General features: G+C 39.6%; 1 long non-coding RNA gene and 1 other non-coding gene across 9 annotated transcripts in view; both read right to left on the bottom strand.

Moving 5' to 3' along the window:
- LOC144292960 (uncharacterized) overlaps window positions 1–27,950 on the bottom strand; it is a 147,753-nt gene that overhangs the window by 47,404 nt on the left and 72,399 nt on the right. The gene's annotated exons all lie outside the window — the stretch shown is intronic.
- On the bottom strand, window positions 528–632 carry LOC144293539 (U6 spliceosomal RNA). The gene has a single exon (XR_013360748.1). It is a non-coding gene; the product is annotated as a U6 spliceosomal RNA (small nuclear RNA).

The raw sequence follows: 27,950 nt of genomic DNA, 5'->3' as shown, positions 1-27,950 counted from the left end.
AAGGAAACACAGTTAGTGAATGCCTGGTAGGAGCCACTTACTATGCTAAATATCTTACCTATAATATCATAATTCTCCCAAAAGGTCTATGAGTCCAATGTCATTTCACTATTTCAAGTAAGAAACAGGCTTAAGGACATTAGGTGTTTTGTCCAAGATCACACAGCCAGTAAGTGGCAGAGTGAGACTTTGAGCCAGGTGATAGCCATGTTGGTTCTTTCCACTACTCTATGCTGATACCGTGGTTTGCACAATGACTGAGGTCTTGCATTTGTCTTTTTAGATTTTTTGGCTATAATTTATTTTGTTAATTGCATGACTTTCACTTGTTATTTTCTTTATGACATCTTTACCCATCCCTTAGGGCCATGTTTGTTGTTTTTATAAATTGTAGTAAAATATAAGATAAAAATTTACCATCCAGCTATTTTTAAGTGTATAGACAGTTTAGTAACATTAAGTGCATTCACATTGTTGTACAACCATCCACCAGTATCCACCTCCAGAACTTTTGGATCATCCTTGAAAAAAATATGGGATGCTTCATGAGTTTGTTTGTCATCCTTGGACAGGGGACATGCTAATCTTCTCTGCATTGTTCCAATTCTAGTATACATGCCGGCCAAGCCAACACAGGGAGCCATGTGTTTAAGTCATTGGTTTTCTACTTCTTGACTCCTCTCCTTTACTTTCCTTCTGTGACCTGCTTCATACTGCTTAGTAATGAACTGGAGTGTCCTAGTGATAGATGTGCCTGTTCAAAGTCATGAGCAAGAGGAAGGAGAAATAAACATAAAAGGGCCTTGGATCCTATCTTTATCCTCTGTCCAAACCAATCCCCAGGGGTTTGAGCAAGGAAAGGGGGGATTCACAAATAGCCTAATTTAATACTGAATCATTTTGAAGTTTCTCAGCCCTTCAAGCAGTAAATTGTTAACCCTGACCTGCTCCACCCTGTATGAGTCACTGTCCAGTTTGAAATCCTGCCTCAGTTTCATCCTCATCTCAGGGGCCCATGCCCTATCTCCCTTTCCTCCTTTCCTTCTTCCAACTCTCTCTCTTCTGGAGGTTCTCCTTGTCTGCAGAAAAGTGTGGCAGGGTGCATGGCTTAAGAGGAGGAAACAAGTTTTGTGCACCTTCTGTTTTCCATGAGAACACCAGTATTTGAGAGTTTCCTGAGTTCACTGTCCTCTCACTTCCTCATGACCATTCTCTAAATCTCTACAACCATGGAAGCTGTTCCACTTCTCCAAAAAATGCTTTGTCCCCACAAATACTACTCATGGGAAGAGGCTCTGAGTTTAGTCTGTTCCTGCCATTTGATTATTTGTTTATTGTACAGATTCAACATATACGTAAGCATTTGGCCTTCTAATTTATACTCTACGCAATTTTGAAAGCCTAATGATTCTGGCATGGAGAACTTGAAGGGACTGCCCTGTGGATTCTATTACCATGCTTGCATGAGCCTGAGCCTGCTGTCTCCCCTTCTCTTTCACCCCACAAGGGGCTCTGGGACAAAGTATGGGGTGCAAGCCAAGCAGCTCTGCCTCTACCCAGGACACGTTCCAAGACCGGGTGGGAGCAGACTGAGGCTGTGCTGAGCCTATCAGGAGAATAGGAATGGTGTAGACACCCAGGCCTAATCCTTGAGAAACCAAAAACATTATAGGCAGGAGCAATCAATAATATACAAAGCTCTACCTGCCACCAGTGAAAAGGTTAGCTTCTTTAAAAAATAAGTTTGCAAGGGACTCCTGGGTGGCTCAGTTGGTTGAGCATCTGCCTTCGGCTGAGGGTATGGTCCTGGGTCTGGGGATCAAGTCCCGCATTGGGCTCCCTGCAAGGAGCCTGCTTCTCCCTCTGCCTATGTCTCTGCCTCTCTCTGTCTCTCATGAATAAATAAAATCTTTTTAAAAAATGAGTTTGTGAGAGTGATAGTAATGATTAGTGGAAAGTAGGACAGTAATAAGGTCTTCCTTAGCAGAAAAAGTCTGCCAAGGTAGTTTCAGTAGAAATAATTATTCTTGTTAAATTTTATGGGATGTTCTCATATTAACAGCAATACATATTCTTGGTAGAAAAGTTAGGAAAATTCTATATATATTCAAATCATTCCAATCTCACAATACAGAGATAACTATTATAAGTATTTCTTTAGAAATAATTCCATTTAATTTTATTTGGAGTTAGTGGGGGCGGGGGGAGCTGAAGTGAAACTAAAGGAGCTGAATTTTTTTTTAAACAAGCTATTAGTTACTAAGGAACTCTTCAAATAAATTACAAAAACATGAGATTTCGACACTAGTGTTTATGCATATTATTTAAAGCTTATACTTCTTAATGGCCACAAGTTTGTTTCTAAATATTCAGGTTTAGATGACTATCTGGTCAAAATCCAAAGTCACATTTGCTATGCTAAAAACAACAAAATCATATATATTTTGGGGGGGCGGGGGGGACAGGGAAACCGAAAGAGAAAATGAGAACAAAACTTTATATCTAAGTTTACTCCCTGGAGGATTCTTCAAAAGAATGATTGGGAAAAATCTGATCTATAAAAAATAGTATGCTATAAAAACGGCAATCCAGTTTCAAGAATAAAAAATCTCACACTTGACAACAGGGAAATGTGTATACCCATTACTCATTACAAATTCAAACGCATTGGGCAGCCCGGGTGGCTCAGCGGTTTACCTACGCCTTCAGCCCAGGGGGTGATCCTGGAGAACTGGGATTGAGTCCCACGTCAGGCTCCCTGCATGAAACCTGCTTCTCCCTCTGCCTGTGTCTCTGCCTCTCTCCCTCTCTCATGAATAAATAAATAAAATCTTTAAAAAAATCAAATGAATTTAATTCTGAGAGTCCATCACTGTCTTTTAACACCAGTTGCTCAAAATCTAATTTGCTTCATATTTAGACCATGACTTTCCTATAGAGTGTTTTACTCTATTTCCCAAATGATCCAGCGGCCATTCTTTCTCTTGTTGAAAAGTAGACTTGTGCCACTGTGTCATTGATAGTAAGCTATCAACGTGATGCTTCTAGATCCTAATCACAAGATCTGTGTAGTGTTACCCACTTTCTTCCTGAAGACTGTTTCCATGGAGTCTTCTGACTTCCTGTTCTAATTTGGACTCACCACTATCTAGGCATGTGGAGGAACTGTCATCGTCGTGGGCTATCCTAGACTGGTTTCTTGGATCCCACATTTTCCTCTTTCTGGGGTTCTGTTTCTGCTTGACTCTTGTACAGTTGTAAAGTAACTCTTCTAGAAAAAGTACTTAGAAGACAATTTGTCTAAGCCCTTGCCTGTGTCTGAAAATATTTTTATGCTTAGTCTCGCTGGGATACATTTTGATGTTCAAATAATTTCCCTCAGAAGGTGTAACTCCCCGCTCCATTGTCTTTCAATATCCAGTGTTGCTGATGGGAGTCTGATCCAGTTTAACTTGAGTTCCTTCACAGGCAAGCTTATATTTGCTCAGCGGTTTAAGGATATATAGATAGAAAGGAGAGTAGAAAGGAACTTGCAGGGCAGAAATTTCACCAGTATGTATCCAGATAGACCCTTTCAATCTGAAGACCCGAATCATTTTCTCTATTTTGAAAAAAAGTTATGCCCTCTCCCTGTGTTCCTTCCATCTTTCTGAGAGCACATAGAGGGTACACTACTTAGATCTTTTCTCAGCCTCCTTCTCTTCTTTCTCATCTCTTTTTATATCACATAGCTAAGTTTTGAAAGGTTTTTTTTTTTTTCAATTTTATCATCCAGATTACTAATTCAGTCCTTGGCTGCTTCTATTTTTTAGACATCCATGAAATTTCAGCTAATTCTGGTAATCATATTTTCAAGATTTCACTTTCAGGAATTCTGGTTTTCAACAGCAACATGTTTTCAGTGTACACATATAAAGTCCTCTTAAATATCTCCACAGCTTTGCATTTGTTTATTGTTGTTGTTTAGAGTCACATGCTCTACTGACTGAGCCATCCAGGCACCCTCCTCAATGGGTTCTAAAGAGACCTTAATAAACCCTACCTCCCAGTCTTATCTCCATTTACTGTAGGGGTAGGGTAGGCTGTGCTATTTGCTGGCCTCTTGTGCTGATGGTTTTCTCTAAGTCCCTAGTTATCTTTGTCCTGAGATCAGGACCAGATTGCCCTGGGTTTCCCCTGAGCTGCATTTTGAGCAGTATTTTGAGAGATAAGGACTAGAGATTGGCAAAGTCTGAGTGAGGCATCCCAGCTTGACTGTTTCGTGTTTATTGTGTTATTGTAAGCAAATCAGTCAAGGCAAAATATTTAATAGGACTAGAAAAAAGATATTGTGCTGGGGGTAAAAAAGAGTGATAAAACTGGAAGGTTTAGGGTGAGTTTAAGATGGTGATTGACAAAGGATTTTTTAATGGCAGGGGGTGCAAGTACGACAGTGCAATAGGAAGTGGGAACGCTTCCAATTTACTGATCACCAAAGATCCTACCACTACCACCACCTGCTGGTGTCCTTCCAGAGAGACATATAGACTGACTTCCATTGTCTACTGGCCTCCTAAGAAATATCTGCTCCTGCCTCTCCACGGGGTTCTACAGAACTGAGAAGCCATGAAACAATCTGAAAGAAGAGCAGCCCTATTGCTTAGGGTCCAAGGATATAGCACAGCTCTGGCAAGTTGTTCAATCTCTGGCTCAGCTCCCACTTTAGGCAGCCTACCTTATTGCTCAACATTACTAGGATAAGGCCATGTCCCTTCCTAGTTGACCTTCCACGTCAATTTGACACATAACATCTCTGCTACTTAGCCAACTCTGATTAGTGCAGCAATCTTGATGGGCTTTGCATGCTACCACTTCTTCTTTTGAAGCTACTACTTATGAAAAATTTCAAACATATTCAAAAGTAAAGAGAAGAGTATAATGAGCCCTCATGTGCCTGTCACCCAATGTCTTATCCATCTGGGCTGCGGCAACAGAATATCATAGACTGGGAGGGCTATAAACAACAGAAATTTGTCTCCTCACAGCTCTGGAGGCCAAGATAAGGGTACAACCAGCCATGGTAAGATTCTGGCAAAAGCCCTTTTCCTGATGCACCAACAGCCATCTTCCCCCTGTGTCCCCACATAGGGGGTGGGGGGAGGGAACTCTCTGGGGTCTCTTTCATAAGGGCGCTAATCTCATTCAGGAAGACTCCACCTTCACAACATCATCACCTCCCCAAGGTTCAATCTCCTAAAACCATCACAGTAGGGGTTAGGATTTCAACATATCAGTTTGAGGTAGACACAAACATTCCAGTTTCAACAACTACATCAGGTGTTTTGCCAACTTAAAAACCTACTTTTAAGCAGCACTCATTTTTCAAAATGAGACTCTCCTTTTTCATGGACATGTGGCTAAGCCCCACCTCTGGAAATTCTGTGATCAAGCCCCCAAAAAACATTTTTTAAAAGTTTCACAGGTAATTTTGATGCTCCCAGAATATTGAAAGCTACTGCTGTAATGAAATGAAAACAGGAACATGATTCTGACACATACATAGCATTCAAAAGGATTTAATAAGAGAATACCCAGAAGACATAAAGGAAAAATGGTTAAATAGATCTATATGAAAAATGGAAAGGGCAATATAGCAAAAGATCACAAAAGAAAAGGAATACAAATAATACAATGAGAGAAATATTTTCAACATATAATATCCTTAATTCATGGTAAGTTTTTATAAATTAGCAATATTTATTCAAAAGAGCAATATTTGTAAAACCCCACAGACAAAAGCTCTGAACAGCCTGTTCAGACTTAGAAGAAACTCTGAAAATGGCCAAAAAGCTATGTACAGATGCTAGGTCACTTCAGAGGTCAGTAAAAAGCAAACAAAAATGATAAAGAAACCATTTCTAAACATCCTGTTAGCCAAAACTAAAATCTCCCAGGCTGGTGAGAGTTGGGAAGAAGGCCACTCCCATTTAGTAACAGTATGACAGTAAACTTTTAGATAGTAATCAGGCACCATGTATTAAAATCGTAACCTATACACTCTTGGACCCAAAATCCCACTTCAAGGCATCTAGCCAGGAGAAGTAAGTCTAAATTTGTTGAGATATGTAATAGTAATTACATATATTTCATACTAATATCATAATATCATGTTTCATAATGTCAGCAACTAACATTTACTTAGTGCTTACTATGTGCCAAGAGGTGTGCTAAATGGTCTACAAAGGGCATCTTTATTAATCATTATGAGAACTTTAGGAGGTAGTTACCAAACATTTGTTTTTAAATGTGCAAGTCAATGCTGCAGTTGGAACTTGAAACTGTCAATATGACTGCAGAGTTCACACTCTTAGTCACCGCAATGTGCTGCCAAAGACAAATAACCCAAAAAGAAAACCAACCCAAATGCCCTTGATAAAGGAATACTATTTACAATGACACCAACTACTAGAAACACAAAATGTCCACTTTGGTTTCACAATTACAATCCACCTTGGGGGAAGAGAAGTTAAGAATACATGTTTTCCATGTTAACAGAAAGTAGAAGTCATGATGAAGAAGAGACACGTATGAAAGTCTTTGCTGGATGGATAGCTTCAAAGAGATTTCTCTCCTAAGCAACCTCAAGTTTTTCCTGTAAATTCCTGGTGAGAAGAGTTCTAACCAAGCCATGGATGAGGTACAGGTTCCCCAAGTTTACAATCAAAAGCAGCTTTCTGGTCTCACCCCAACTGGCCCTCCCAAGGAAAAGCACTGATGGCGTGACCAACATTTTTAATCGGCAGAGGAGTGGTGCTTATGAGGATTCTGAGGGCACTGAAAACATGGCCTCAATTTTCCTGGGAAATCACCACTTGTTTTATCTCCTTGGAATTTGGAGAGGATGACATGAATACTCTATTCTTACCAAGCCTGTGGCTGACTCCGCCCTGAAATCTTACTTATTAACTCCTAGTGGAAGGGAGGGAAGCTTCTTACCAATAACAGGGTCCTTTGCTACCATGTTTAGTGGACTCTCCAAAGCCATTTCCCTCTAGGTTTTATGTGCCAAGTGGGGGAAAAGATTCCACAGATAAACCAAATGCCAGAGCTGTGGCTCTGGGAACATATACTTAGAATATGTTCTCAATTTGCTTTAAAACAGATTTAAATCAATCATCAGTATGAACAAGTCACAAGGACCAGTGTAGACAGTGTGTAATAAACACTATTAATCTAACTGTGTGTGCCTGAAATTAATACAAAATTAACAAGTAGCAAGTATTACCTCAGTACGCTATTTAAGAAACTGTGACAACCAGTCTCAGAATTATTTTTTTCTTTTTGTCAACTGTTATTAATAGCTACTGAACCTAACCTTGCTCTCTTTTCAGACTCATGGGAGTAAACACACTTCTAACTTGTGCAAAACCCCGCCTTACAGTAAAATCTTTGAAGTATATATACTGCTCAAGTTCAAAAATGTGGTATTTCCAAATGATTCTTCACGCCAAGTCCTTATAGAAAGCTCCTATTAAACTATTTTCTTGTGGAAAAAGTTTGCTTATCACCAGCTTGTCCAAGAAGGCATAAAGTTGCTCCCTTAACATGCTCAAGAACCCTAAGCACTCTGAACAATCACACATCTCAGCTTGCAACCAAAGTAGAATGAGAAAAGACTGAGCTGAAACATTAGATACACCAGAAGTGCTCAGATTCTGGTAAGATTATTATTTGGGTTCAGATCCAAATTCTGCCATCTACTAGCAAGATTCTGTGCCTCTCCTATACTGTCTGTAAAATAGGAGCAATAAATGTCCTTCTTTCACAGGTTTGTTTTAAGAAGCACTTGAGAAACTGCATGAAAAACATATAGCAGTAGGTCTACACAGAGGAAATACTCAGTAAATATGATCTATATCTGCCTTGAGTGTCGTGAAAAAAATATCCTGATGGACCCTCCTTGAAGTTGGAAGAGTGGTTAAGTCCTTAGCTCTGGCACCTAGCACATTTGGGTTCAAATACAGTTCTGATATTCACTATCCGTGGACCTCTGATTTTTTTTTCTTAACCTTTAAGAGTCCTTTTTTTAATCTATAAATATAGAACTATAATACTCCACTTGCTGGGGTTGCTAAGAGGATTAAAGGAGATAATGGATGTCCTCTCCAATGCCTAGCACATTATTAGTGTTCAAAGTATTATATTTTCCTTTTATACTTTTTATTTCAATTTCTGCTTAAATCAAGTATAGTTGACCCTTGAACAACACAAAGTTGAACTATGCAGGCCCATTTATCAAATTTTTTCAACAAATACAGTATAGTACTCTAAGAGTATTTTCTCATCCCTATGACTTTTTTTCTTTTTTTTTTTTTTTTTGAGACGGAGAGAGGGAGAGGTGGGAAGAGCAGCAAAGAGAGAGGGAGAGAGACAATCTTAAGCAGGCTCCATGCCCAGCACAGAGCCCAACGCAGGGCTTGATCTCACAACCCTGAGATTATAACTTGACCTGAAGTCAAGAGTTGGGTGCTTAATTAACTGAGCCACATAGGTGTCCCCTTATTTTCATCATAACATTTTCTTTCCTCTAGTTCATTGTAAAAATACAATATATAATATACATAATATAAAAGATAGGTGTTAATTAACTATGTTATCAGGAAGGCTTCCAGTCAACAGTAGGCTATTAAGTTCTGAGGGAGTCAAAAGTTAAACAGGAATTTTCAACTATGTAGGGATCAGCTCCCCTAGCCCCTATGTTATCCAAAGGTCAACTGTACTTAGTAATTAGAACACAATTGATTTCCCTGTTTAAAAAATGCAGTAAATCTGCAAATTTTGTCAGTCCATTTTTGGGAGGCATATTCTGACATAGGAGTCAGAATATAAAGACTCTGTCAAGCGCTAGCCAAGTGATCTCAAGCAATATCAGCAGCTTAGGTTTCTTAACCACAAAATCAAATAAAAATGTCTTCTCGGAGATCCCTGGGTGGCTCAGCGGTTTAGCGCCTGCCTTCAGCCCAGGGCGTGATCCTGGAGTCCTGGGATCAAGTCCTACATCGGGCTCCCTGCATGGAGCCTGCTCCTCCCTCTGCCTGTGTCTCTGCCTCTCTCTCTCTCTCTCTGTGACTATCATGAATAAATAAATAAAATCTTTAAAAAAAAAAAAAGAATAGAACAGATTGATAAAACCAGGAGCCGAATCTTTGAAATAACTCAACAAAATTGATAAACCTCCAGCCAGATTTATCAAGAGAAAAAGAAAAGGATTCAAATAAATACATTACAAGTGAGAAAGAAGAAATAGCAACCAACACCACAGAAATACATAGGATCAGGGCAGCCCTGGTGGGGCAGCGGTTTAGCCCAGGGCGTGATCCTGGAGACCCTGGATCGAGTCCCACGTCAGGCTCTCTGCATGGAGCCTGCTTCTCCTTCTGCCTGTGTCTCTGCCTCCCTCTCTCTCTCCGTGTGTCTCTACGAATAAATAAAATCTTAAAAAAAAAGAAAGAAAAAGAAATACATAGGATCATAAGAAATTATGAACAATTATATGCCAACAAATTAAACAACCTGGAAGAAATGCATAAAGTCCTAGAAACATATAAACTACCAAAACTGAAGTGGGAAGAAATAGAAAATTAGAACAGACTGACTACTAGCAAAGAAATTGAGTCACTAATCAAAAAACTCCTAACAAACAAAAGTCCAGGACCAGACAGCTTCACAGGCAAATTCTACCAAATGTTTAAAGAAGAATTAAAGGGCATCTGGGTGGCCCAGTTAGTTAAGTGTTCAGGTCTGATCCCAGGGTCCTGGGATTGAGCCCCACACTGGGCTCCCTGCTGAGCAGGGAGTCTAATTCTCCCTCTCCCCACTCTTCTCTTTCTCTCTCGCTCACTCTCTCAAACAAATAAAGTCTTTAAAAAAATAAAGAAGAGTTAATATCTATTCTTCTCAAACTATTCCAAAAACAGAAGAGGAAGAAAAACTATCCTATATGTACAATATCACCTTGATACAAAAACCAGATAAAGAAACCACTAAAAAAGAGAACTACAGGCTGAGATCTCTGATGAACACAGATGAAAAAATCCTCAACAAAATACCAGTAAATTAAATCCAACAATACATTACCAAAATCATTCACCATGATCAAGTAGAATTTATTCCTGGGATGCAAGAGTGGTTCAATATTTGCACATCAATGTTATATGTCACATTAGTAAGAGAAAGGATAAAAACCATATGCTTATTTAAATAGATGCAGAAAAAGCATTTGACAAAGTACAACAACCATTCATGATAAAAACCCTCTGCAAAGTAGATCTAGAGGGAACATATCTCAGCATAATAAAGACCTTATATGAAAAACCCAGAGCATACATCATCATCAATGCGTAAAACCTGAGAGCTTTTCCCCTAAGGTCAGAAACAAGACAAGGATGTCCGTGCTCACCAATTTTATTCAACATAGTACTAAAAGTCCATGCAACAGTAATCAGACAAGAAAAAGGAATTAAAAGGCATCCAAATTGGTACGGAAGAAGAAAACCTTTCACTATTTGCAGATGATATGAACTTACATATAAGAACCCTAAAGACTCCACCAAAATACTGTCCAAACTGATAAATGAATTCAGTAGGATTGCAGGATATAAAATCAATGTACAGAAATCTGTTGCATTTCTATATATTAATAGTGAGGCAGCATAAAGAGAAATTAATAATCCCATTTACAACTGCACCAAAAATAATCAGGTACCTAGGAACAAATTTAACCAAACAGGTGAACGACTTGCACTCTGTAAACATTGATGAAAGAAACTGAAGACGACACACACACAAAAAAAAATGCAAAGACTTTCCATGCTCATGGACAGGAAGAACAAATATTGTTAAAATGTCTAAAATACCCAAAGCCATTCACACATTTAATGCAATCTCAATCAAAATACCAACAGCATTTTTCACAGAAGCAGATCAATCAATCCTAAAATCCTAAACCACAAAAGACCCCAAATAGCCAAAGCATCTTGAAAAAGAAAAGCAAAGCTGGAAGCATCCCAATTGCAGACCTCAAGTTATGTTACAAAGTTGTAGTAATCAAAACAGTATGGTACTGATACAAAAAAAAAAAAAAGACATATAGATCAATAGAACAAACAGAAAACCCAGAAATAAACCCAATTACATGGTCAATTAATTTTTGACAAAGTAGGATAGAATATCCAACAGGGAAGTCTCTTCAACAAATGGTGTTGGGAAAACTGGACAGTTACATGCAAAAGAATGAAAGTGGACCACTTTCTTACACCATACACAAAAATAAATTCAAAATGGATTAAAGACCTAAATGTGAGACCTGAATCTATAAAAAAATACAAGACACAGGCAATAACTTCTTGGACATTGGCTTGGCCATAGAAATTTTTCTAGATATGTCTCCTGAGATAAGAAAAGTGAAAGCAAAAATAAACTATTGGAACCACATCAAAATACAAAACTTCTAAAAAAAATAAAATAAAATAAAAAAAAATACAAAACTTCTGCACAGTGAGGGAAACAGTCAACAAAACTAAAAGGCAACCTACTGAATGGGAGAAGATATTTGCAAACGACATACTCTATGAAGGGTTAGTATCCAAAATACAAAAAGAACTGATACAACACCCAAAAAACAAATAATCCAATTAAAAATGGGCAGAAGACATGAGTAGGCATTTCTCAAAGAAGACATACAGATGGTCAACAGACAGATGGAAATGCTTTCATCTTACATTGAATAAATCAATGTGCAAAGAATCTGAGGCATGCCATCCACAACTCATGCCGGCCCACAGTAAGTCAGTTAAGTGTGAGATCACAGTACTTCCTCCTAGTACCTGAATCTATTCCTAATTTCCTACTTAAAAAAAAAAAAAAAAAACACTCCAAGAAAGAAAAAGGGGGAAATAATAAATTGGTGGTGGACACATATGGTTGTGTGTATAAACACGTATTCGATGTGTATTTACTGAGTGTCTAAGCTGAGCACTGGCTGGCACACAAAGCTAAGTGAGAAATGGTCAGCTCTGTGTAGATGTTTCCTTCTAGGAAAGCAGACTAGACAGACCAGATGGTGGGCTAGGATTCCCACCCAGCCCCACACCACTGTAGACCATCCTCTGAAGCAGGTCATGCATGCTCTTCAAAACCTTTCCCTAGGGGTTACAGAAGCCTCTCCACTTAATCCTGACTCTTCATACTCGGGTTTAATCTTGCATTTCCAAACCCTTCCCCCAGCACTCCCCATCCACCTGGAGTATGGGGAGCTTCCTTCAAATGCTATAAACAAGGTGTGACTTCACCCTGCCCATGGCTTGAGCTCTCTTTGCTACAAGAATAGCCTTTCCCTTACCCAACCCTCACACTGCACTTGATCCAGCTCACCCTGGACTTCACCTCTTGGGGAATCTTTTCCCTTTCCCCTCATGCAGGCAAACTCATCCCACCCTCCCTGCAACCCGCTTGGCCTGAGTGGCCCCGCTGGTCAGCACCACCAGGAGAAGCAGACTCCCTTGTTATGTCTGCTCATTATTCCCATGAAGCCATCATTCTCATGGCTCCACCAAAAGCCTGAAAGGCAAAGACTAAGCTTTTATCTTTTCTATTTCTATGCCCTAAGCAGATCATAGAGATACTTAAGAAATCTGATGGCTTGACTTAAATAGAATACTCTAAGGGAGCCTATGCTAACCATCTTCTGAGGGACCCCATGCTAATCGTCTTCAGATGGACCCATAAAGGGTTTTGAAAGTCCAGTGGAAGGATAGAGGAAAGGGTCTTCAAAGTCACAGAATTCCTTCAACAGTCTTTACAAAATTGCAAAGCCTAAAATCTCAGAAACATACAAGCATAAGAGCTCCTACAAATGCCAAGTGAAACCCTTAGCAAAAGGAACATGGATGGAGGGTCGGAGGGGAAGAAACACAGTTTTGAGCTCTAGGAATTCTATCGAGGTGACTCCTGGATCAACTTCTGAAAATGTTTAGGGTGTCTTCCTTTCTTGCTTCCAAACTCCAATATTCCAACCACCTGAACATTCACTTGATTTCTCAAACCATCCAGAAAAATGCCCTCCTTCAAAATACTCAGAAAGCAGGGGAAGAGGGCACTGGACAAATGGCAGTGACACTCATCTCAAGCACACCTGACTTATTTTTTCACTACAGAGAGTCTGAATATTGGTTTTGTTCCATTTCTAGCAGTGGCGAGCCATTGGCACAACAGGGACGTGGCCCCAGTGCAGCCCCCAGTCCTTCGCATTCGTGCCTTTTTCGTTAAATGCTATTCACCCAAATTCCGCATGCCCTCATGTTGTCCCAGATCCCTTCTATCACTGAGTAAAATAATTTGGATAATTTGTTCTAAAGGAAGTGTTAGTGTGGCTCAAATGCTATTTTTCCCAGCATTGACCTGGGAGACAGGACAATAAAACAAAGGGATTACTCTCTTATGGTGGAACTTCAGACAACGTGGCAGACAGGAGGAAGGAAATCTTGGTATCTTGGGGTGAATGACCTATGGTTCACCCAATCCAAGACTTACTGTGAATTACCTGTGCTGTCCGTGCACAAAAATAACCGTGGAGGGAGACAGAACATAAAGACTCCTAACTCTGGGAAACGAACTAGGGGTGGTGGAAGGAGAGGAGGGCGGGGGTTGGGGGTGAATGGGTGACAGGCACTTGACGGGATGAGCACTGGGTGTTATTCTGTATGTTGGTAAATTGAACACCAATAAAAAATAAATTTATTATAAAAAGTAAAATAAAAATAACCGTGGCTGCCACCAGGGCATGCCTCCCAGATCTAGGGTGGCAAGGAACAGAACTGCCTGAGTGGAGGTGAACCCCCACTGCATCTGCACTGAGGCCATGCTCCACATACACTGGACACGAGGGCAGCCCCATTCGTGGGAAAGCCAGGACTTATTCACTGGGAAGTTTGGGCTTGAGGCGTCCACATCAGCCCAGCCAAACCTTTCTTAGAACTACACCACAATCTAAGACTCTAACTTTGCTTTCTCCTCCCCGGGTCAGTTTTACATCTCTGACAGCTCTCTCAGCCTCTTTCAGCTCCCTCCTCATTTTTCTTAAGGCATGTTCCCTAAATTTCTTGCACTTCTAATTCTGCCTCGACATCTGCTTCTTGGCAGAGCTGAACTAACACAACACATCCGCCTAGCGCCCCACTCCTGCAACCCTGATGTAGTAAACGCCTCCAGTGTTTACATCACCTCGTTCAGCCCACCTGTAGGAGCACACATTCACCTTGTGCTGACAGCATCCTGCCTCCAGCAAGAGTCAAGGTTCTACTGTCTCTCAGAGCCTTCCCTGCCCCGCCCCCCCACCCCCCAGAGGCCCCTGGGCTGGAGGCAAATTCAGATCCGATATGTAGGGAATGCTTTCCTCCCAGGTGAAAATGCTCAGTCTTTGGGAGCTGGGAGCTGGGAGCTAGTGCTTAAATGTCTCAGCCTTCCTTCCTTCTGTATCCTTGGCAGGTCCCAGAGAAATGAAGTCCATAGTGGTCATAGCAGCACCCCCCACACACACAGTATACCCTTAGGCTTTCCCTTCTTCCCTGCCCTACCATTCTCACTCCCTCCCTCCTGATTCCTGGGATCACCTCTCAAATGAACTCCCTATACTCAAGTCCTTTTTTTTTTTTTTTAGATTTATTTATTCATGAGAGACAGAGAGAGAGGTGGGGGGGGGGGCAGAGACACAGGCAGAGGGAGAAGCAGGCTCCATGCAGGGAGCCTGATGTGGGACTTGATCCCGGGTCTCCAGGATCGCACCCAGGCCAAAGGCAAGCGCTAAACCGCTGAGCCACCCAGGGATCCCCTATACTCAAGTCCTTATCTCATATTCTGCTTCCAAGAGAACCCAAACCAAAACACCTGTTATGTGAGTTTTAGCAATGCAATCATGGGAACAAAATGCTCCTTTGAGAAAAACAATGCTGAATGTCTATATGGACTGCCTAATTTTAAAATATTCTGTCTTTAAGTATCCATACCCAATGCTTCCTTGCAGGGTGTGGTATCCAGCCTCCAAGATGGTGCCACTGTGGGTCACCTCCCATGATGAATATGAATAGGATAAAGGAGAAGTGGCAGTGTGTGACTTCCAAAGCCAAGCTATGAAAGGCATCACAGTTCCACCTTGGTCTCTTGACCTCTCTTTCTAGGGGAAGCCCACAGCCATGTCACAAGGCCACTCAAACAGTCCTGTGGAAAGGCCCATGTGGAAGTACACTGAGGGCTTCTGCCAACAGCCGTGTGAGTGCCAGGGGGTCCTCCAGCCTGAATCAGACTTCAGATGACCACAGCTCCAGCAGGCATCTGACTACAACTTCAGGAGAAATCTTAAGCCAAAATCACCCAGCTAAGCTGCTCTGGAATTCCAGGCCCTCAGAAACTGTGAAAGAAAACAAATGATTCTTGTTTTAAGCTAAGTGTTGGGATTTGTTATACAGTAATAAATAAATAATAAGAAGGAAGATTCTGAGTGTTCTCACAGCTTCACATATAGAAACTCATTAACACTCATACCAATCCTATGAGTAAGAAGGGTTTAGTAGCCCCATATATTTTTTTTTCCATTCCTCCAGGGAAAATCTTTGCTCAACACCCCAGCATGATGTAGTAAGATGAGTACAGTCTATCAACAGCCTTGAGAATGTTTAGAAAGTAAACATTCCTGAGCTTCCATTTATTTATCTGAGCTAGGTGACAACCAGGATTCCCTCCCATGTTCATTTCTATTATTATATGTCTACCTATTTAACTAAATAGCATCTGCCTCTACTTTAATTTTTTTTTAATTTTTATTTATTTATGATAGTCACACACAGAGAGAGAGAGAGAGAGAGAGAGAGAGAGGCAGAGACACAGGCAGAGGGAGAAGCAGACTCCATGCACAGGGAGCCCGACGTGGGATTCGATCCCGGGTCTCCAGGATCACGCCCTGGGCCAAAGGCAGGCGCCAAACCGCTGTGCCACCCGGGGTTCCCCTGCCTCTACTTTAAAGAGCAAAACAAATAAATGAAAAATGAAGACTTAGCCAAACTTTGGAAATTAGGGTGTTTAATGTTAGGACAGGAAGAGTAAGCTGCTGGTTAAAAATCAGCTTGAGGCCCATAAGAGGACAAACACAGATATTGATAGGGCAAAACAAATATTTAGTATGTGCTATCAGGTATCTCTCTTTAAAAGCAAAGCATCATCTCTTATAATTGAAGAATAATTCTGGATATGAAAGAAGAAAAGTCTGGTGAGGAGTGACTTGAATGAACAAATCCTGAACCAGATCTCAATTGCTTTTCCTATGCTCTGGTGTTCCGAGTTCACAGGGAAGGGTGTGGAGTGCGCCTCACTCAACATGAACTCAGGTTCCACAGGCAGAGACAACCTCGGGCCCTGTTTTTGTAGCACTTGTGGTACGTCAGCTTTTTGGTTTGGAAATTGCCAGGGTGATTTCCTTCTTTCTGCAAAATAGAACCTCTCCTGTTCCTCTCCTGGGGGTACCTCCTGGTAACACATTCTCAGTTCCATCTTCTGGTGGCCTAACATTTTGCATTGTCCTTGCTTGGGTCGATGAATCAGTAATCTGTGCCCCTGGGAGCATTTACCTTACTTACTAATTCTGTTCCCAAGTTACCCCAAGAGGAGACTGAGCTCCCTTGTCCATCATTTAAATGCATTTCAGTTGGTTTATTAATCTGTGCAATTATTTATGAAATAACTTGCCACCAGAACCACCTCAATGACACCATTTTTAAAGCAACTTGACCCACACTAGCATGAACATTGGTAAAAAATAATTACACGTACACCTATCATGTTCGTATATAATTTCCATGTTCCAGGTTGCTTACTCTTCGGGTCTATTTAAAGATTCTTAAAACAACTCAGTATTTTCTGAAAAAATGTACAAAGATAGATTCTAGACTTCTGTCATCTGGATTTTTTCTTTTTCTTCATTTTAATTCTGATAAATATTCAAAGACATCTTAGGTTAACCAACAGCGGACTCCCGATACTCATTAGGACTTGAATGAACTCAAGGAATATCATTCAACTGGCTACTGTTTTTGCTCATCCTTGCTTTCTGTTATTTTGCATGCACTAAAACATGAATGTATTTTATTGAGCACCTGCCCATACCTAAGTACACTGAATTTCAACATCACCCTAACTCTATTAGTTTGGAATTATCAGCATTCATCAGATGAGAAACAAAGTCTCAGAGGTTCTATCACTTGTCTGAGGCCACACAGCAGATGAGGTGCGGAGGTGAGTCAAAAACGAGTTTTTTTACTCTTTAAGTCAGTATTTGCCTAACTTCCTTTTTCCATCTGGTAAAAATATCAAATTCATTAATTATACTCTTCTATACAGATTTAACCTTGATGAATGAACAGGAATTTGATGTATGGCTTCATATTTGATTATTTCCTCATCCTAATATCTGATTTTTTTTTCTAATATCTGATTTTTTAATTGAAGTATAACAACATTGACATGATTTACATTTGTTTCAGGTGTATAACAGTGATTCAACAATTCTGTATGTTATGCTACACTCACCATAAATGTAGTTACTATCTACCCCCATACAGCACTATTACAATACCACTGACTCTATTCCCTATGCTATACCTTTCATCCATGTGACTTGTTCATCCCATAACTGCAAGCTTGTACCTCCCATGCCCTTCACCCATTTTGCCTGACTCCTCACCCTCCTACCCTCTGGCAACTATCACTTTGTTTTGTTTTTATGGGTCTGTTTTTCTTCGTTAATTTGTTTTGTTTTTCAGATTCTACATATAAGTAAAATCATATGGTGTTTGTTTTTCTCTGACTTATTTCACTTCAATATAATACCCTCTAGATCCTTCCACATTGTTGTGAATAGCAAGATATCATCTTTTTTATGGCTTAATAATATTCCTCTGTGTGTGTGTGTACTGACACTTAGGTTGCTTCCATATCTTGGCTCTTATAAATAATACTGCAACAAACACAAGTGTGCAGATACCTTTTCAAATTAGTGTTTTGGTTTTTTGTGTGTGTAAATACTCAGTAGTGGAATTATTGGATCATATGGTATTTCTACTTTAAATTTTTTTGTATTTTTTTTTATTGGAGTTCTTTAAATTTTTTGAGGAATCTCCATACTCTTTCCACAGAGGCTGCACCAGTTTGTATTCCCACCAACAGTGTACAAGGGTTCCCTTTTCTCCACATCCTCACCAACACTTGTTATTCTGTGTCTTTTTTATTCTAGCCATTCTGATAGGTGTGTGTGATATCTTATTGTAGTTTTGATTTACCTGATGGTGAGTGATGCTGAGCATCTTTTCATGTGTCTGTTGACCAATCTATATGCCTTCTTTGAAAAAGTGTTTATTCAGGTCCTCTGCTCATTTTTTATTTGTTTTATTTGGCTTTTTGCTATTCAGTTCTGTAAGTTCTTTATATATTTTGGATATTAACGCCTTATCAGATATATCATCTGCAAATATCTTTTCACACTCAGTAGGTTGCCTTTTTGTTTTGTGGATAGTTTCCACTGCTGTGCAGAGCTTTTTATTTTGGTGTAGCCCCAAAAGTCTATCTTTGCTTTTGTTTCCCTTGCCTGAGAAGACATGTCTAGAAAAATGTTACAAAGGCCAATGTCAAAGAGATTACCGCCAGTATTTTCTTTTAGTAGCCCCATATTTAAAACAAAAGAAAACAAGGCACTGAGAAGTCAAGAACTTAGCCAGGCCACTCACTAAGTACAAAAGCAGGGATGGAAACCGGGCACCCTGGCTTCAGTGTTTGTGCTCTTAGCCACCACACTGCCCTGCCCTGGTTGTGAGAGTTGCCTTGAAAAGAAAGTATTTGTATTTCTCAACTTATTCAGAATAATACTTCGTACCCTAAAAAATTTCCTCTCTGCCTTGGCATTTACGCATAGCTCTTTTTTAGAAGTGGACTCCAGTTCAGGACATGATTTTTGATTTGGAGTAAACATCACTTTCTTCCAGGAAACACACTTCTAACACTATAAAATATCATTGGGAAAAAAAGTATTCAGTGATTAAAACTTCACTGCCAAGCTATCTGGAGGCCCACACTCTTCAGAACAAGACCCTTCTTTCAGCCCATCAGCGGTGTGTACTTGTCCTGAGTGGATGTATGGAATTTCAAGAAGGCAATATGCAAACAGCTAGTGGTTAATCTTCCTTGAATTCCCACCACTGGAGTTAATCTGCATAATGTGGCATTTGTTCATACTCTCTTGTGTTTTTGACCTTCTCTGTTAACCATCACCCTAGTTCAATGATCTGCTCTTTGAGTGAAAAGACTAATAGCTTACATCTCCTCTACCCTCTGTAGTGCCTTGCACATAATAGGCTCTCCAATGTTTGCTTATTTAAGACATTTAACACTTTCAAAAATAAAAATCATTCTATTTGTTCTCTGAACAGCTCCAATTTCTACAAGCTTCTCTTGCCTCTTGCACTCATCATTTCTGTGCTGAGAGCTGATTAGCCCACCCTGTCAGGTTGGAAATAGAATGATAGTGTTCCAAGGGTTCTAACTGTGCCCAATGGAACCAAGCCAAAAACAACTGTAGGACTACTATACTTAGTGCTCAACCCCACACTTTAGGAGAGGCTTCAGCAAACGGGAGCTGCCCAGAGAAAGCTCTGAAAACCTAACCATGCAGCAGGCTAAAAACACAGTGATGTTCAGTTTGGAGAAAAGTACACTTGGAGCACATGCTCAGGATTTGAAAAGCTATCCTGGGAGAGGAAGATCATGCTAATTCTAATTGAGGGACACCAGAGCCTTATTCCTCCAAGCTGTTTCCAATGGGATGTTAATATGTGGCTATCAAGACAAGGGTTGGGTGGGTGAATAATCTGGAAAATGCTACAAAGGCAATCTTTCTCTGAGATTCACAAGGCACATTAACATACAAAAGATTCTGAGAAAATCCTCTCAAAGAAATCTTTATTTACCATATTTATTGTGTACCACAATCCTCTCTTTCATTTCCCTATTTAATGCCCACTAGCATCTCATATACAGAACATTAGGAAAAGCTGCCCTAAGAAACCAAATTGGGGTGGTTTTGAGAAATTACCAGGAGGTAGATTTTGATACAATATAGAATATTTCCTGCCATTCAGGCTAGCCAAAGACAATGAGCTGTCTTGCGAGGTCAGGAGTTCTGTGCCACCGAAGTTGTTCAAAATAGGCCAGATGCTGTGAAAATCATGTATCAGGCCTGAAATTCTGGATCCCATGATAATTGGCAGGAAAAAGAAGGAATTTCCATAATAGAAGTTTCCGTGCTCAGTTGGTCTTCCATCTGGAATCAGGGATCTCCACTTCCTTAGAAAAAATTAGCCCCACTATTCTTGTGTTCCAATTACATTTATAGCATTATAATTATTTATAAACATGTCTGTCCCTCTAGACAGTGACTCACTCTGCAGAACACAGTCCACCTGCTCCTCAGTTATGCAATAGAAATGATAATAATACTTACACCATAAAGTTAGTGTAAATATTAAAAGAGTTTGGGGCGCCTGGGTGGTTCAGTAGGTTAAGTGTCTGCCTTCAACTCAGGTCATGATCTCCAGATCCTGGGACCAAGCCCGGCATCAGGGCCCATGATGAGCAGGGAGTCTGCTTCTCTCCCTCTCCCTCTGGCTCTGCCTCTGCCCCACCACACCACTTGTTCTCTCCCCCTCTCTCTCAAATAAATAAACAGTCTTTTAAAAATTAAGAGTTATTTCATGTAACTCCCTTTGAACTGTATCTGGCACTGCTTAATAGATCCAGCAAATATCTTTGTAATTACATGTGTTGGGGCAAGAGCAACTTTGAGAGCTCTTATACTCGACATTAAATTCTTTGAGATCACCATCTATTTCTTATTTTTGTCCTCATCACTTATTGCAATCTTAGATATATAGGAGGCATTTAATAAAGCCTTATACAACACATGGATAAGTAGGGATGCCTGGGTGGCTCAGTGGTTGAGCATCTGCTTTGGGCTCAGGTCATGATCCCGGAGTTCCAGGATCAAGTCCCATATCGGGTTCCCTGCAAGGAGTCTGCTTCTCCCTCTGCCTGTATCTCTGCCTCTCTCTCTCTGTCTCTCATTAATAAATAAAATCTTTAAAGAAAACAAAAACATGGATAAGCAGAAGGAAGGGAGGGAGGGACAGTCTTATCTCCATTCCAGTAGCTCTTGGTGTCTCCTTGAGCTTGACCCATCAACATCTCTCTCCAAGACCTCTGCACAGTTGCAGGCCCCCCATAAGAGGCACCTCCTTCCTTTGTTTTTAGGGGTACTGTAATTTCTGAGCAAGCCTTCTCAATCTTTTCCACTGAAGCACCCCTAATCCACGCAGGAGAATTGTTGGAATGTCCCCGCTTTCCAGAGTCTGAGGGCACAGCCTAAAGTAATCCAAGCTCAGTATTTTTTCTAAGTCTGATTTTCATCTTAAAATTCAAGAAAATTTATAGTTTATAGCATAATATGTCTATGTGCTTTTAATCAATATTTTTAACAGGTAAAATGGACGTTCCACAATACTGACCTGTTCATCCTGTGGTTTTCAGCCCCTCTGACACTCCGATGTGTACCTTCAAGAGATATACACTCCTCCAGTTCCAGAAATCTAAAACTTCTCTTCACCCAAAATCCAATTACTCTATTTTGTTTGTTCTGTGTATAGATCCATACCCTGGAATTCAAGGTTTCAGATCCATTTTTGTCCCTGCCAATAATAAATCTCTAGCAACATTCTGGAAGGCAAGTTTATCACATTTACTGATGTATTGGCTTTGAGGCATAAATGGAGAGGACACAGACGTGGAGTCTAAGGATATTCTGACAAAGAAAAATGACCATTTATATAACTTTTAAAGTAGCAGTTCTCAATTTAAACACCACAACCCCTGAAGACCACTTAGCACAAAAAGTGCTAAAGACTTTAAAGAATATATTACATAGAAGATAAATGCTGGAAATCTAATAGGCTCAAAAGAGGGTTTTTTTTAGCTCACAAAAATGTTGTAATTTCAAAATATAGGCCAGGACGTCATTCTGCTAAGTACTTTCTGTTTCCCAGTTTATCTAAAAAGTTTCTGTACTGTTTGGCTTACCAATCCTTCAGGCCCAGTCCCCTAATCTATCCAGAGTTCCTCCTGTATCAGACTTCCTACTTGAGAAGCAGGATTTCACCTACAAGAACTAAATCAGAAAGCCAGGGCTTACAGAGATCTTAAAATTAATAAGAGAATATATAAGGTAATTTTTAGGGGTGCCTGAGTGGCATAGTCTGTTAAGTGTTTGACCCTTAATTTCTGCTCAGGTCATGATCTCAGGGTTGTGGGATCCAGGCCCATGTCGAGCTCCATGCTTGGCATAGAGTCTGTTTGAGATTCTCTCTCCCTCTCCCTCTGCCCCTCTCCTCACTCATGCTCACCCATGCTGTCTCTCAAATAAATAAATATTTTACTTATAAACTAACTTTTTAAAGAAAAAAATTGTACCTATACTCTCTGGCCCTCTCTTACCTGGAATATAAATAGCATTGCCTCCTTCACAGTCCACAGGAAGGGTGGGACTCTCCAACTCCCCACCCCAAGCCCAGTCCCAAGATCCTAGCTGAGTCAAAGCCCCAGACCTTCCCTTCAGTCAGAAGGGAAGATGGTAAGAAGACCCTCCAACTGAAGTTGAATACAAGGAATAATTTTCCCCCAGTATTTCACCAAGGCCTTGACTTTGATGACAGACTCTGGGAACTTCTACGTCTCACCAAGATGGAGTAACAGGGAATGTATTTATTCTCGCTCCTGAAACAACTTTAAAAAAATAAAAAATACATGAAACTCTGGTTTACAAGACACTGGACACCAGGCAACAGAGAAAGTGATCCTTTCAAGACAGGAAACAAACAAGAAATGAACCCAGGCAAGCCTGACGGATTCTGAGTTAAAAAACCACAGCTGAAAGGCCAAGATGACCACAGTAGTTGGGATTCCCATGATCTGCACACAGGCCTCAGTACCGTAGAGAGAGAACTCCACAGAGAAAGAGAGAGAGAGAGAGAGAGAGACAGAGAGAGAGAGAGAGACAGAGAGAGAGAAACCCTGCTCCAGCGATCTGTAGAGGGTTCCCCCTGAGTACTCAGCAGGGTACTGATCAGAGTACATGTGTGAGGAACTGCCTGCAAGGGTCAGAGATAATAGTACTTGGTACACATGCCGAACCAGGTTCCTGCCAACCAGATCAGAAAACATTATAATTCATGGGCTCTGTGGTAAATATTCAAAATGTTGAGCATGAGTAACGAGGAATAATTAATCCTAAACTAAAGACAGCTCTAGCTCTGCTTAACAGTCTTTTTCATTTTTTTTTTTTAAAGATTTTATTTATTTATCATGAGAGAGGCAGAGACATAGGCAGGGGCAGAAGCAGGCTCCCTGCAGGGAGCCTGATGTGGGACTTGATCCGAGGACCCAGAATCAAGACCTGAGCCAAAGGCAGACACTCAACCACTGAGCCTCCCAGGTACCCCCACTGCATAACAATCTTAAAGGCAAGCCCCGAAAGGATCAAACTGTTCCAATTAAATTAACAGCATTCTAGAACAAAGCTCAAGAATATTTCTAGAAATATATAAATATCCAGTATCCAACAAGGTAAAACTTATAATATCCAATCAAAAGTTATTAGACATGCAAAGAAGGAGAAAACTACTATAAGGAGGAAAAACCAATCAGTTGAAGCTAACCCAGAATGGATACCCTTGCTGGAATTGCAGAAAAGTAGTTTAAAACAATTACCATACCTATATTGCTAAGTTCAGAAAGCTGGAGGAAATACTGAATATGCTAGAGCAGAGACATGAAGATATTTTAAAAAGACTCAACTTGCAGAGATTAAAATTACAACATTTGGGATGAAAAATACATTAGATATGACTTAAAGCAGATTAAACATTACAGTAAAAAATTTGGTGAATTTAAAAAATATACCAGAAGAAGGTATTCAAAATAAAACCTAGGGACAATAAAGGACTCAAACATAAATAAACAAAGCATCATCAAACTGTGGGAAAACATCAAAGAGCCTAATAATATACATATAATTAAAGTCTGCAAAGGAGAAAAAGAGAGGGAGAAACAGAAAAATGTGTGAATAGAGTCACCTGGGTGTCTCAGTGGTTGAGTGTCTGCCTTTGGCTCAGGTCATGATCCCAAGGTCCTGGGATCGAGTCCCACACTGGGTTCCCTGCAGGGAGTCTGCTTCTCCCTCTGCCAATGTCTCTGCCACTTTGTCTCTCATGAATCAAATAAAATATTTTTTAATGTGTGAATAAGTTATCCCTGCAATCTCCCAAATTTTTATTAATTTTTCAGAATCCCAAGAAATTCAACAAACTCCTGCACAAACATGAGACACATAAATAAAACTTCCCCAAGCACATTATATATAAAATTTCTGAAAGCCCAGTGTTAAAGGGAAAAATCTTATAACTGGATAAAGAAACAAAGGCACCTTACATTCAGAGAAACAAAGAGAAGCATGAACTTTTTTTGGTAAGAAAAAATAAAGGGGGTTAACAACAAAGCAACATCTTTAAAGTACTGAAAGAACAAAACAGTCTTTACTTCATGAGAATCTCTTTTAAGAATATAAATGAAATAAAGACATTGAGACATAGAAAAGGGATAAAGGAAGTCCTTCAGGAAGGTAAGAATGAGAAAGGGGAAGGAATAGAAAGGAAATGATGCCATGTAGAAATGTGAATCCATACTAAAGACTGAGCACCAAGGGAAATGATAACTATATTGGTAAGATATTTTTCCTTATTGTTTAACTCTTTAAAAGACAACTTGTATTTAAAATGGATAATATTTTGTGACCAAGGGGAGAGGAGTTTAACCCCAAGAATGCAAGGTTAATTTAACACTGAAGATTCAATTAACATTTTATAAATGGAATTCACCATATTAGCAAACTAAAATGAAAAACCACATGATCATCTCAAGAGATACAGAAGAAACACTTAGCAAAACCCAATGTTACTTCTGATAAAAACAGAGCAAAGTAGAAATAAAAGGAAATTTTCTTAATCAGAGAGCATCTATGAAGCCTATCATTAACATCAGATGAGGGGAAAGGCTGAATTCACACAGAAATTAAAGGGACTAGAAGAGACCAACAGCTTTGAGAAAGAAAAAGAAAACTGAAGAATTAATATCACTTGATTTCAATGGTTATTATAAAGCTACAGATATCAAGACTGTGTGTGTGGTATTAGTATAAAGATAGACAATTAGGTCAATGGAAGACCATTAAAGAGTCTAGAAAGAATAACACATGGGTAGACAACTGATTTCGATGAAGGAACAAAAGGAATTCAGAAGAAAAAGGATGGTCTTCTCAATAAATGATGCTGAAACAACTGCATAGCCACAGGGGGGGAAAAAGACTATGGCCCATACATCACACATAATCAAGAATTAACTCAAAACTGGAGTGCCTGGGTGGTTCAATAGGTTAAGTATTTCAACTCTTGATTTCAGCTTAGGTCATGATCTCAGGATTGTGAGATGGAGCCTTGCATCAGGCTCCCAGCTGGGTGAAGAGCCTGCTTAAGATTCTCTCTCTCCTTCTCTCTCTGTCCCTTCTCCTGACTCTCTCTCCCCCCTCTAAAAACAAAACAACAAAAAACATAAAAGACAAATCATATCTAAATATAAACCCAAAACTATGAAAGTTCTAGAAGGAAACCTAGGAGAACATCTTTGTGACATTATGTTAGGTGAAGATTTCTTAGCTATGATACTAAGTATATAATCTATAAATGGAAAAAAATTAATAAACCAAACTTCATTAAAAATAAAAACATCTTCTTTTTGAAAGATGGGTTTTCTTAAGCTTCTATTAATTTATTTGAGAGAGAGAGCATGAGCAGGGGAGGGGAAGGGGGCAGAGAGAGAGGGAGAAGCCAACTCCCTGCTGAGTTGAGTCATATGCTTAGCCCACTGAGCTACTCAGGCACCCTTCTTTGAAAGATACTCTTCAGAATGAAAAGACAAGACACAGATTGGGAGAAATTATTTATAAATCACATATCTGATAAAGGACATATATCCAGAATATGTAGTGAACTCCAAAAACTCAACAAGAGAACCACCATGAAAAAAAAAAAAATAGGCAAAAGATTTGAATGGACACTTCATCAAAGAAGATATAAAGATGGCAAACATACACATTTTTTAAAGGATGCTCGACATGATTAAGCATGAAACTCAAATTCAAACCACAATGAGATATGATCATCCACCTGTTAGAATTGCTAAAATGTTAAGAAGTGCACATACTGAGTGTGGTGAGGTACAAAGGAACTATAATTCTCATGCACAATGCAAAATGGAGCAACTGCTTTAGAAAACAGTATGTTTGGTTCTTAAAAATGGTAAACATACTCTGACCCATGACCCAACCATCCTGCTCTTAGTTAGCCAAGAAATGAGAACAGAACATTCCCACAAAGACCAGCATGAGCGTTCACAGCAGCTCAGTGTGGAACAGCCAACACTGTTCATCAGCAATAAAAAGGAAGGAGCTATTGATAGACACAACACTGATGAATCTCAATATAACAATGCCGACCAAAAGAACTCAGAGAAACACATATAAACTGTATGATTCCATTTCCATAAAATTCTTTAAAGCACAGATGGTTGGTGATAGTTTCGTGGGCATAGACATGTGACAAAACATCAAACTGTATACTTTAAGATGTGAAGTTGATTCTATGTCCTTTATACCTCAGTGGAGCTGGTAAAAAAAAATAACAAAGGCAAAAAGAAAAATGCTAACTTGATTAAACCAGTAAAAGTAAGAAAAAGAATGAAGACGAAGCAGCAAAAATGAACAACAAACATAACTTAATTTGGCAGAAGATGAGCATTCTCAACTGTCATGAAATGTAAATAAACTGAATTAACCTATTAAAAGACAGAGATTGTCAAACTGCCTTAAAAACAAATCTGGGGCGCCTGGGTGGCTCAGTTGGTTAAGCAATTGACTCTTGGTTTCGGCTCAGGTCGTGATCTCACGAGATCGAGCCCCACGTCAGGCTTTGCACTCAGCATGGAGTCAGATTGAGTTTCTCTCTCTCTCTGCCTCTACCCTTCCCTCCCATACTCCTTTTTTCTAAAATAAATAAATCTTTTTAAAAAATAAGTCATGTACTATATTTAAAAAAAAAAAGATGCAAAACAATAAAGTCGCAAAGAGTCGCAATATACTCGCAAATAAAGGAGTATCCAGGGGAATACCAGGCATATGCAAACAGAAAGTAGAAACAGCATGCTAATTAAACAAAAAAGACATCTGGGGGGGGGGGGCAAACTTCCCTGAAAAATTATGGAAAAAATTATGGAAAAGTTATGTTAGTAAATCAGTGATTTGTCTTGAATATATGAGTTAAAACTTGGGATACTTACTGATGTAATTTTACAAAAATGATGATCCAAGAGAGAATCCAGCATTGATTTTTAAATTAATAATCTATCTAAATTAAGAATTTTTTAAATAAGTATGTTGTCCGACTTGGAGGCTCATGTAATAAAACTACTTGCTTGGAGGTACTGGTTGAATCATACACTGTGCTAGCCTGCAATCTCTTACACCCATGGCTTCTAAATTGTTGCTTTTAAGTAACTATATGCAATGAGAGTTGAGAGGAAGGGGCAATTGTAATGTGTAATTTAACCCATGAGTTTTTAACATGTTATCATTTGGAAAAAGACTGGAAGACACAGGTTTAATATATTCTTTCCTTGCTATTTGTTTATTTTTTTTATGATAGTCACAGAGAGAGAGAGGC

Source organism: Canis aureus, chromosome 21 (genome assembly GCF_053574225.1).
Source record: "Canis aureus isolate CA01 chromosome 21, VMU_Caureus_v.1.0, whole genome shotgun sequence".
NCBI classification, from domain to species: Eukaryota; Metazoa; Chordata; class Mammalia; order Carnivora; family Canidae; genus Canis; species Canis aureus.
The sequence above is the reverse complement of the archived record's forward strand: the minus strand, read 5'-3'. Positions and strand labels throughout refer to the sequence as shown.